The sequence below is a fragment of the Cotesia glomerata genome, linkage group LG2 (assembly GCF_020080835.1).
Source record: "Cotesia glomerata isolate CgM1 linkage group LG2, MPM_Cglom_v2.3, whole genome shotgun sequence".
Taxonomy (NCBI): Eukaryota; Metazoa; Arthropoda; class Insecta; order Hymenoptera; family Braconidae; genus Cotesia; species Cotesia glomerata.
In genome coordinates, this window is record NC_058159.1 from 7,798,453 (window position 1) to 7,810,547 (window position 12,095).

General features: G+C 26.4%; 1 protein-coding gene across 1 annotated transcript in view; it reads left to right on the forward strand.

Annotated features, from left to right (window-relative positions):
• Nucleotides 1-12,095, forward strand: part of LOC123259718 — a 258,178-nt gene that overhangs the window by 3,022 nt on the left and 243,061 nt on the right. The gene's annotated exons all lie outside the window — the stretch shown is intronic.

Sequence of the window (12,095 nt, forward strand, 5' to 3'; positions counted from 1 at the left end):
CGTTATTCAATAATTACACTAATAGATGGCTAAGACCGATATCTATTATTTTGTTTGAAAGTTATTAATTTTACATAAATATTTTCGATTAAATATAATTCCAATTATTATCAGTTAATTATTCCTGATAGTTTTTTTTATTTTTTATAAAATTTTTTTTTGTTCTCCCATGTAGTTATTAGGGTGTTTTAAATAAACACTTATTCTAAAATTATGGTATTTAGAAGCGAGGTTATCCCAATCTAAACTGCAAGGGCAAATAATCATGTTCGTACCTATGTAACTCTAAATGAGTCGGGAGTCGAAAGAACATCAATTTTTTAATTTTTTTTTTACAACTATTCTTGTTTTCAATTTTTTAAATTCATGTGTAAACTTCATTTTTCTGTAAAATTCATAGTAATGTTTATGAATGCAAATGCAGTAGACATTATAAGTTAAAAGAAAGTTTTCTAATTTTGTTTATTTTGAAAAATATAAATTTTTGTAATTTAAAAATTGCTAAATGTAAAATTAGCAAACAGTTAATTTTTACTAGCAGCTTTTAAGTTATTTTATATTGAATGATTGTAAAAAACATCTAAAAACTTGTACAAAGAATTTTTTTTTAATTTCTGTGATTTTTTTTATATTATTACTTCCGTATTAAGTAAATTATTTATGAATTTTTTTTAAATTGTGGGACGTCTGCTACAAAAAAATAAAAATGTTATGTTTTTGCAACATTCACATTAGTTGATGTAATAATAATAAAAATCAATTTTATATGAACTTAAACAACGAATTAAAAATTTAAAAGCGTTTCTGCGACTATTGATTTCATGTAAAAGACCACTTCAGATAGCAACAGATGATTTTTATTAAACAATATAAACTAGATAAGCGAAGGCTATTACAAAAAATACTTCACATTTATGTGCAATTAGATGTGTTTGTATGCATTGTGATAACCAAATATTCCATTCACGAAAACAACACATATTTATTTACTGAACATGGCAAATAGTCAATTGCAAAAAGACTTACTGGTATTGAATGAGAGAAAGATAAATAGAATAGTTTTGTGATAAACGGAATTATTGTATTTTAATTTCGTTCTTAAAACACTTTATTTTTCTAACAGAATATAAGGTAAAGTACCCAGTACTTAAAGACATAAAAATGGGACCAGTACTTGAACAGAATTTTCGAATTGTTGTCCCTCGCAGATTTGACTCCATTCTATAAACACTAGAAACAGAGTAGGAATGGATTAATTCTGTAACTATGCTGATGTCAGAGCGTTTCCAAAGTGTGTTTGTTACATTTGTCCATCGCGTTTCCAGACTGTAATCAAAGTGAATACATTCTGATACTAAAATGTAGTGTAGTTAAAAAACGTTGAACGTTTTGAATTGATTTTTTTTTATTTATAATTAAAAGTTTGCTTTGTCATTCATAAAAATGTAATTAAAAAATTAAGTACAAATATTCCTCATTTTTAAATGAACATATTGAATATTCATACACTGATAGAACGATTTATTTGTATTAAAAAATATTTTTTAATAGTTAATAAATCATTTATTAGAGATCACTTTTTGGTATTAAACAAATATTTCTTAGTATTTAAAATGATTTATTTGTATTTAATAAATCTAATATTCATTTATTAAATATTAATAAATCTTTCTGAATACTAAGAAATATTTGTTAAGGACTAAAAAGTGGTCTCTAATAAATGATTTGTTAAATATTAACAAATATTTTTAACTATAAACATATCCTTCTATCAGTGTAGTATTATCTATTAATATTATTCAACAATCTGTTATAATTTTTTTGATATTTCAATAAAACGTTGACAATTTTTGTTGTCTGCGTTATTTTGCGCTTCAATCAATTTAAAATTGTTTATATTTTCATGAAAATCGCTAATTTGAACTAATAATTATATCTTTATATATTAAAAGTAGGATCAAATACGTTTTACTCTGAAACCTTTTCAACTACTGGGTACTTTACTTTAAGTGTTTTTTATTTATTGAAAATCCTTGTGAAAATCGAGTATCACCAAAAATTATAGGTTCAAATTTGGCAAACTATTAAAATCCAAATCTTTGAAATTTGACCTACATTACATTAGGAATATTTTGAGGTAATCATAATTTTTTAGCGCGTTTATAAAATGTTTTGTAGTTAAGAAAATTTAACATGTGTATGCATTTCACATGTGTGTTGGAATTTGACAACGATTTTTTATTTTGAAATTTCTACAATGTGTTTAGTAGCCTCTCAAAAGGAATAAATATATGGCTGTGTCGCTAACCTACCCCTACATCAAGCATCAACAGAATTATCGACCGGATTCTCACCCTTGCGCAGGAATAGTGTGGTCCTTCAATTACTTTACAGTCACTATTGATCATTTATATTAAATCTTCTGGACCAAAAATTTTTTATTTTTAATGCTACTATTTCATTTTTCGGTAAGGGGATTAGTTAATTTAAAGCTTTAATTAATTTATTAATTAGAAGTTTTTGGATTGTTTCGAAACCATGAAAATTATTAAGCCGAGCTAATTATACTTAACAAAATAGTTTGGTTTTTTCCATAATAAAATTTGTTCAATAATTTTTAAAAATAGTTTGATTTTTTAACTGTAAGGGTGAATTTAATACAGTTTTTAATGAAGCAATAAAAATATTCTGTTTATTATTGGCTTGTAAAATAATAATAAACGATTAAAAAGCACACTGTTTCTCGAGTTTTTATGAAGAGTGCTAAAAGTGTTGAGGGCTTTGTTATTTTCTTGAAGACAATTAGATAATTAAAACATTACAGCCGTATGTCAATCATAAATTTTTACTACAAAAGATGATTTTAATGCTTATTATAATTTTGACTTTATACTATACTACGGAATTTCTAAGAGACTACAATAGACTATTGATTTATTAGACGGAAGAAAGTCTGGTCCTTACAGGTCAGTTTTTTGTGTTCCATGTAAAAGTCATTTTTAATAAAATATGATTATTAGATTATTAAATTTGTTAAAGAAACGGGTAACAATGAAAAAATAACTTATCTTTCTCAAATAAATAAATTACTATGAATTCTTATAATGATTCTTTTTATAATGCTGAAACTATGTATGCAAAAATTACATATACTTGTGTATAAATTTTAGCAAAAATCTCATACTTCCTTTCGTTAGTGACAAATGAACTTCAGTAATTTAAACTTGTGATGTTCATTTTCAGATAAAAAAATTTTATTATGTTCAAATATACCCTGATAGAAGGATTTGTTTATAGTTAAAAATATTTATTAATATTTAACAAATAATTTATTAGAGACCACTTTTTAGTCCTTAACAAATATTTTTTAGTATTTAAAAATATTTATTGATATTTAATAAATGAATATCAGATTTATTAAATATAAACAAATCATTTTAAATACTAAGAAATATTTGTTAAATACTAAAAAGTGATCTCTAATAAATGATTTGCTAACTATTAACAAATATTTTTTGAATATACATTAATGAAAAATTAAAGTGATTCAAGAGAATTAATTTGAAGATCATTTTTGTCTTGAATCAAGCAAAAAAATTGTTGAAGCTAGATGTTTTTCTTATTTCCAATAAATTTTATTTAGATCAAATATTTTTTTAATAATTCAAGACAAAGAAACTTTTCAAATTGATTCTTATAGCTCTACACGGAGAAAAAAATTTTGCTATAGGAACTCTATAGTAGTTAGTTAGTTGTAAAAAGTTCCAGTAGGTTAACATATTCTTATAGTAACAATACCGTTTAGCTCCTGCAACTCTACATCGTTGAGCTCTGAGAGCTAAACGTTATTTACCTCTCACAACTCTACAGGATCGTTCTGAGACTATAACAAATTTTTGGAAGTCTGCTTAATAATTTTTTTTTTACGATTTAGCATTGATAATTTAATAAATACATGTGGCAGAATGAATTTATATTGTCAACAATAATTGTATATGGCAAATAAGAATAGTATTATAATAGAAATAAAATAATAATAGAATTTATATTACAATTAAAAATTATTTGTAAAATAAAAATATGGTCGTCACAAAATTATCTTATTTTCTTAATTATATCAATAAATTTTGGACATAAAATCACTACCGTATATGCACGAGAAAAGATAAATAAACGAAAACAAATTTTATTTTTTGTTAAATGGGGTCTTTTTAATGTATTCCGGTAACTTATCACTTATCGCAATATATTCAACTAATAAATTAAATTAACAGTCACTGCAAATGAACCTTGAAAAACCATAAATACAAAACTGTTCTAACGAAATTCAATTTGACAAAAAAAAACCTATTTCCTCAAAATAAATAAATTGGGAACTTAATTGTCCTCATATATTTTTAATAATATAGATTAGTAACAAAATAATTATATTTGGCATTTTAGAAGTTTATGAAATATGTCAACGTATTCCACTACTGCGCAACGTAGAGCGCTCCCAACTATAGCGTTTGGCTCTGAGAACAATCCCGTAGAGCTCTGAGAGCTCAACAACATTGAGTTATCAGAACTAAATAACATTTTGTTACTGTAACTCTACAACGAACAGTAAACTGTGTATAGTTGTGGTAACTCTACAGTTACGTTACCAGAACGAAATTTTTTTTTCCGTGTATTTTTTTTTTTTTCTAGTAGATGTATTCTTTTAATTTATTATTTTATCCAAATAAATGTTCTTATCAAATTTCACGCAAAACATAAATTTTGAAACATTCTTTTAAGAAAAACTAAGAAAAATAATGGAAGTTAAATTTCCATAGTAACCTTTGGTTAGAACTTTCTTATTGATGTCAATTTAAAAAAAATCTTATTTTTATGATAGCTCCTATTTTTATTTACTTACCCTGATTGTTGATACTACTTATTGTATTAGATTACTTATTGACGTTTCAAAAATCTTTTAATGTCTATAAAAATGTCTCTAGGGTATAATAAGTTAGACTGAAAGCTTTTTTCTAAAGAATTAGGTCGGAGACACTTTAAACTTCCAACGAGGCTAGAATTCGCCTTGGCACCCTGAAATAAAAGCTCAAGATAGGAAGGGCAATAGCGTCACTGGATATAACCTGAGGGAATAACTCTGAGACTACAGGTCATTCAAGCGACTCTTATCATCGAAAAGTAGACTCCATATACTCATTCCCGTTGGCGTTTGATAAAACAAAAAAAAAAATAATCGCTTTCGTTTAGAGAAATTGATTTTTAGCATTATAATATTTTCATAAGAAAGGAGATTTCGTATTCTATTACTGAGCTTTGATTTTAAAATATCGATTTAATTCGTTTAATACAAATCAAAGCATTAAATAATTTCTCAACTTTTCGCTGAAAAAATAGTCAATTTTAAATATTTCTGATTCAGTTCAATATTTATTTATATTATAAAATTAATTCTCAAGTTTGAAAATTTGGGTCAAATTTAGAAAATTATTAATTGATTAAAGCTGATCAATTCATTCGAGAGTTATTGTTGACAAGTATCCAAAAATTACTATTCTTCAAATGTTTCGTGAGTATGTTATAATGTCCTTGTTTCTTTTTTTCTAAAAGTTTAATTTTCTAATCATTTTCAGGTTTTTGTTAAAATTACCAGAAACAATTGGATAATTTTTTTTTTTTTTTTTTTTTTTTTGAATATTTCACAATGACGCTGAGAGAAAAAATTTATATTGAGAAAAAAGAGCACTCTTGTCACAAGAATTTAAATTTCCGGAAATTTTCAACATTTTTTTTTTTATTAACTGAAGAGATTACATTTTTCTTGTAGTATATTAGTTTTGAAAATCAAGTTTTTTTTTTTTTATACTGAAAAAAACAATTTGAAAAAAAATCAACCAGCATTTCATTCAAGACTTCAAATTTTTGATGATAAAAAATTATTTTTTTTTTAGCATATTTAATCCATCATGCTCGTAGAATCGATTAAATATATTGAAATAAAAATAATTTTTTATCATAAAAAACTTAAAGTCTTGAATGAAATACTCGTTGACGATTTTTCAAATTGTTTCTTTCTGTATGAAAAGAACTTGATTTTATAAAAAAAAATACGACATACAAAATGTGATTTCTTCATCTAAAAAAAGAAAAGTTTTAAAAATTTCCAGCAATTTATCATATAGTAACCAGAATGATCTTTTTTTCTCAAAAGTAATTTCCTCTCTCAGTGTGAATGTAGCAAAACGGAATAAATATTTCTCAGTAGCTTTTACTTAATTGATTAATTGTAATTAAATAAACTTAATTACTTGTAATTAAATAAACAGTTAATTAAGTAAACTGTATTAAAAATAATTTTAGAATTTACACTATTTGCTAACTGACTTCGATCACTTTTGATTATATTCATTCTAAATTCCTTATTAACACTTGACACAACATTTTTAAGCTCGAAAATACTTTTAAGCAACTATTTCCCTTACTTGTTGAGCTTAAACACAGCGGCATATCGAGAAAGCCTGCAGAGTCAACAGTTTTACTTTTTTTTTAATTCTTTTCACCATAGCCACTCTATCACCTTCGATTATTGTACAGAAATTAATTGTTTTCGTCGCGCAGGTTTCAATTTTAATTAATATTAGTTCAATGTTCTGCTCGAGGGCTATAATAATAATTTCCGTTTGATGTTGATTTGATGATATAATTGCGGTGAAGAATTCCGGCTCCATAATAATTGTAAAGCACACTATTTTTTAACATTAATTATCTTTTTAATATTTTAAAATACGAGAACCTGAAAGTAAAATAGGAACGTTTAGGAAATTAAATTCGGGAAATTTTAGATGGATTATTCAAAATAGCTAGAGGCTTGCATTTCACTCGGAAAAATGAAGGTAACAAAAACGGGATTTCATTAGCATTGTAAATATCTACTATAGCTGTTTTATCGCAAAGGAGATTCTCTGATGCTTGAATTTTTGTTGATGCTAGTTTTTCAACCCAAAGGACGTCTTTCCTCATTTTTTTTTTCAAGTTTTACTCTGAGGCAATCATAGGCTCATGCTGCTGTTGACACAGCTATTAAAAAAAAAACATCAATCAACAAATAAGTACATGCATTATGCATACAAATATTTTAAATGTAAATAAAGCACATGATACTTGTTGAAAGGAATGAAAAATGAATAGTGAAAAGCTGAGAATATTTATTACTTTTTATGATCGATTTTCACACAGTTAGATTGCCTTTCTTTTATCATTTTGATCATTATGGTTCAAGCTCAGTCACACATTCTATTAAAGAATATTGAAATGGTTGTTACACTGACAGAAGGATTTATTAACTATTAATAATTTAATTTATTTGAAGACAATTATTTAATTTATTAAATTTTAATAAATATTTTTTAACATTCAATAAATATTTATTTTGGAGGAATGTACATTTATTAATAGTTAATAAGTATTTATTAATAGTTAACAAATATTTATTAACAGTTAATGAATATTTTGTTGAGTGAATTTGTTTCGCTTGCAATGTCATGTGATATGAAGATCGCTTATAAATAAAAATGATCTTTATAAATAATTTGCATTAATTATATTAGATTATAATAACGTTTATTGTAAAATACCAAATTCTATCACAGCTCATAATTATCTTTTATATTTTTAAATATTAAAAACGTTAATTTTTTTAGTGAATCCGGAGACACGATAGTGTCTCGCGCCAAGTACACGTCCAATATATGGCGTGAGACAACATGTCTCTATTCTCTCATCATATGTCAACATAACCTCCTCACATATTTAGCTCTATATTTTTTTATTATTGCTAAGACACTAACACTTGACATCATTGTTAATAAGTTTCTTTTTACCAATTATGCATATATTACAAAAAATTATTGGATCTTAACAATTATTTAATATATCGCCAGTTTTAAAACTTTTGCTTGCGCCTGTTTTCGATTCTACGAGAGATTTTACAAATTTAGGGCAAATTTTCTTATTTCCAAGTTGGCACCACTTAACCCTGTTATTCTACCATCTAAGTAGTTAATATACTAAGTACTGAACTTAGCGCCGATATAAGTCGTTGGTCTTTAGTTTAACATTTCAATATATGACACTAGGTGGAGCCACAAAATCATTACCGCTATATTTTAGATGTCACATTGGTTAGTCACGCGCGTCATTTAAAGTATTGTAGTAATTTTGGTTGTAATTAAATTATTACAAAAATTCATGCATAAAGAATCAGCTGAATTACTTGAGAAGTACATATTTGGAATTTTAAAATATTTATAAAATATTTGATTATGTCACTTAATATACTCTTTACAAAAAAAAGATATATCCCACAAAAAACAGTTTCACTGTAAACCGCCGCGCCAAGTACACGTCCAACTATTGTTACAAACTATAATAATTCAATTTTTACAAAAAACTATTGAATCGAAAAAAAAAAACGAAGTACAAAAAATTTTTTAGATTAAAAAAACATTAAAGACAGTAAATACTAAGGAAAAAAATTTAGTGTACTTGGTGTGCTATACAATTCACACTACAAGTATCAATTTTAAAAACTGTGGATAATGAAAGTATTCGAATGATGCTCACCAAATACATTAAATTTTTTTCCTTAATATTTACTGTCTTTAATGTTTTTTTAATCTAAAAAATTTTTTGTACTTCGTTTTTTTTTTTCGATTCAATAGTTTTTTGTAAAAATTGAATTATTATAGTTTGTAACAATAGTTGAACGTGTACTTGGCGCGGCGGTTTACAGTGAAACTGTTTTTTATGGGATTGAATTATTATCACGTATTCCAGCTATAGGATTATAAAAAGTGTCAAAAGAAAATTGCTATTTTTGCTTTTTATTTTAAATAAATATTTGTTAACAGTTAACAAATATTTATTAACAGTTGATAAATTGTACTGAATAAATTACTTATTAACTGTTAATGAATATTTGTTAACTGTTAACAAATATTTATTAACATTTAATAAATGGTATTTAATAAATAACTTGTTAACTGTTAATAAATATTTATTAAATTCTATGATAATAAAGCTTATTAAATATAAACAAATCCTTTTATCAGTGTACACATTTGTGTTGCATAATTTATTTTAATTTTCCATTTTTTAACTTCTCGCAAAGAAAATCAATGATTTTCAAAAAATCGGGAAGTTATTGTTCTACACCCCGATTATCGAAAATAGAGTATCCATCAGATCTCGACGTTTCGAGGTCCTAGGAAGCTATTCTAGCTAGTTTGTTGATGATATTCGTATGTACGTACACTGAAAAAAGTTTTCTGCTCTGCACGATACGATATTGCTGCTGTCACGATCCACAGCTAAGAAATAAAGTTGTTGAAAATTTTCAGCAAATTAATTTTTTATCATAACATTGCTCATTTTTGTTCAATAACAATTTTTTCTCTCAGTGTGTTGTATAAAAATTCCAAGTTATTAAATTGCAATACGTCAATTCATAAATATTTAGTAAGATTAAGTTCTTCGGGTAAAACTTTAAATCGATCTTTTTCATAACTCAAAAACTTGGCTGACAGAGTTTCTGACGTTCCCAGTGATCTACGCTGATTGCATGTGCTGATCTGCAAATAAAATATCCATGAACTTGATTTCATATTTGTTGTGAAATTTTTAGTTCTTGATTTTCAAAACGTTGTTAACTTCTAATAAATCATAAAACATCTACTAAATTTATACATTGGACAGTTATTTGGCTCGAGTGCCTTAAAAAAAAAAAAATAAATTGTGACCTATGTCAGACGTAGACACATAGCTCGATAAAATAACCGAATTCAATTATAGAAAGCTTATCAAAAAAAGCATCTTACATAGACCTAATTTATTACCTAACAAAATTAAGAGATCACAAGAATGGAAAATTTTAACCGATTTCAAACTGGCTGTAATTCAATGATAATGGAATAAAGATGTAGGTTAAAGATATTTTAAAAAAACTAATAAAGAACATTCACGAATATTAGTAAATTATTCTGATAGAACATTGAGATTGATCTTCTCTGTACAAGGAATATTTTCTTCCGTATCTGCATCAAAACTTTAAATTTCCGTTTTGTTAAACAGGCGGAAAGTCATACTTTTCTCTCATGAGAAAACAAATGAAATATGCCGACACATGCGCCATCCTTCTTACGAACAATGGCAAAAGTTTAAGCTTCCAGTTATGAATCTGGTGAAAAATAGCATACTCACTACGGCGAGAGGTAGGACATCCCAATTCGCCTGTAAAGGCAATTACACACATGGGTTGCAATGTCTAACTGTCCTGCTTTTGCGTGCAATATACTATTTAAGTATGCAAATAGATCTCATATTTAATAGAAAATATTACCCAACTCCATAATTCAAGTCAGCCTTTATGAAACTGCTTTTTATTGTGTTTTGATTAGTTTTCTCATAGTGGAAAATAAACACGGTCCTACGTTAGACAGCAAATCCACTGTTCCAAACTCCGATTGACTTTTAATCAATTCTTGTCATTGAATTGTCTCCATTGGAATATGGTAAATCAAAAGCTGGGTAATTGAGAATCGGTATAATTGGTATACATCAGAATCTGGTTAATCTGAATCATCCGCACCCCACTAATCTATATGTAATAGCTTGTTAGCTTCAAGTACAATGCATTGTATAGGATTATATATAGTTGAAGTTGGTATGTTGAGAATGTTAAATGCATTCATTTTTTAGCATCATTATGAATTTATAATTTGATACGAACATAAATTTAGAATATGATCATTTGTAAAGGATTCTTTCATAAAAATTCGTTATGCTTACTTTTATTTCTAAAGATAAATTGAGGATTCAAATAGAAATTCATCATTAAGCCGTACCTTTCTTGTTAGTACAAATTGATAACCTACTTTTAAATAATTGTATTTGAAAAAAGACCATTCGGCAGCGAAATGGAAGTAGATTTCTTAAGTTACAAAAAACTTGTGAATTTTTAAATGAATGTAGTAGTAAAATTTCATCGCGAAGAAACATCAGTAATTTTTGGTCTGAAAAAATAAGTAGATTTAGAAATTGAAGTTTATGAAATAAAATTTCAGATACTTTTTACATAAATTCAATAAGATCACATTTAGAGTTATCTCGAGAATAACCAGGAAAAGTTCGAACTATTCGAAGGATTTAAATCTTCCTAATTATTCGAATTCTTTAGATATTTGATTTAAATTTTGATTCGAATAAATTTTTTTCTATTCGATTCGTGTCGAATAATTTGAAGTTTCAAATATTCGAACATCACTAATATAAATTTTGGAGCCATACACTGATAAAATAATCAACTTGATCTAAGAAAATAAATCTTGAACCGATGATGCCATTTTGACAAAAATGATTTTCTTGAGTCAAGAGGGACAAATTCTTGAGCCAAATTTTTTTCTCTTGACTCAAAAAAATCATTTTCTTCAAAATTATATTCTTGGTTCATGATTATTTCTTTTGAATCAAATCAACTTTTTCATCAGTGTATGTATTTTCTGAACCAGATTGACGAGCTGAGTTGGAAAATAGCTAAGTTTTTAAAAAGTTCTGTCATGAGGATAAATTCAATAGTTTAATTTCTATAAAATCTACTAAAATAACCTTTTTTTTTTTTACAAAAGATTGAAATATAAGAGACTAAAATTAAAGTAAAAATTTACAGTGTATGTATTTATTAGTAGATTTCATAGAAATCTAACTATTGCATTGGTCCTCATGACGGAACTTTTAATAGTATATTACATACCTAGGCCAGTAAAATAAGAAAAGTCTCAGATCACATGTAATTGTTGGCCGAGGCGAAGCCGAGGTTGACAAACATGTGATCTGAGGATTTCTTATTTACTGGCCAAGGTGTGCATACTATTTTTCTGCTCGACGTAGCCGGAATGTGGCAACTTTGTTTAGCGCAGCGGCCAGAAAGTTTCCACTTTTCGGCCGGAGGGCAGAAAAAAATTTTGCTATATTTTGACTATACTCGTCGAGCTGAGTCGGAAAATGCATATGGTTCAAAAGTTTATATATGAATGTATATATAT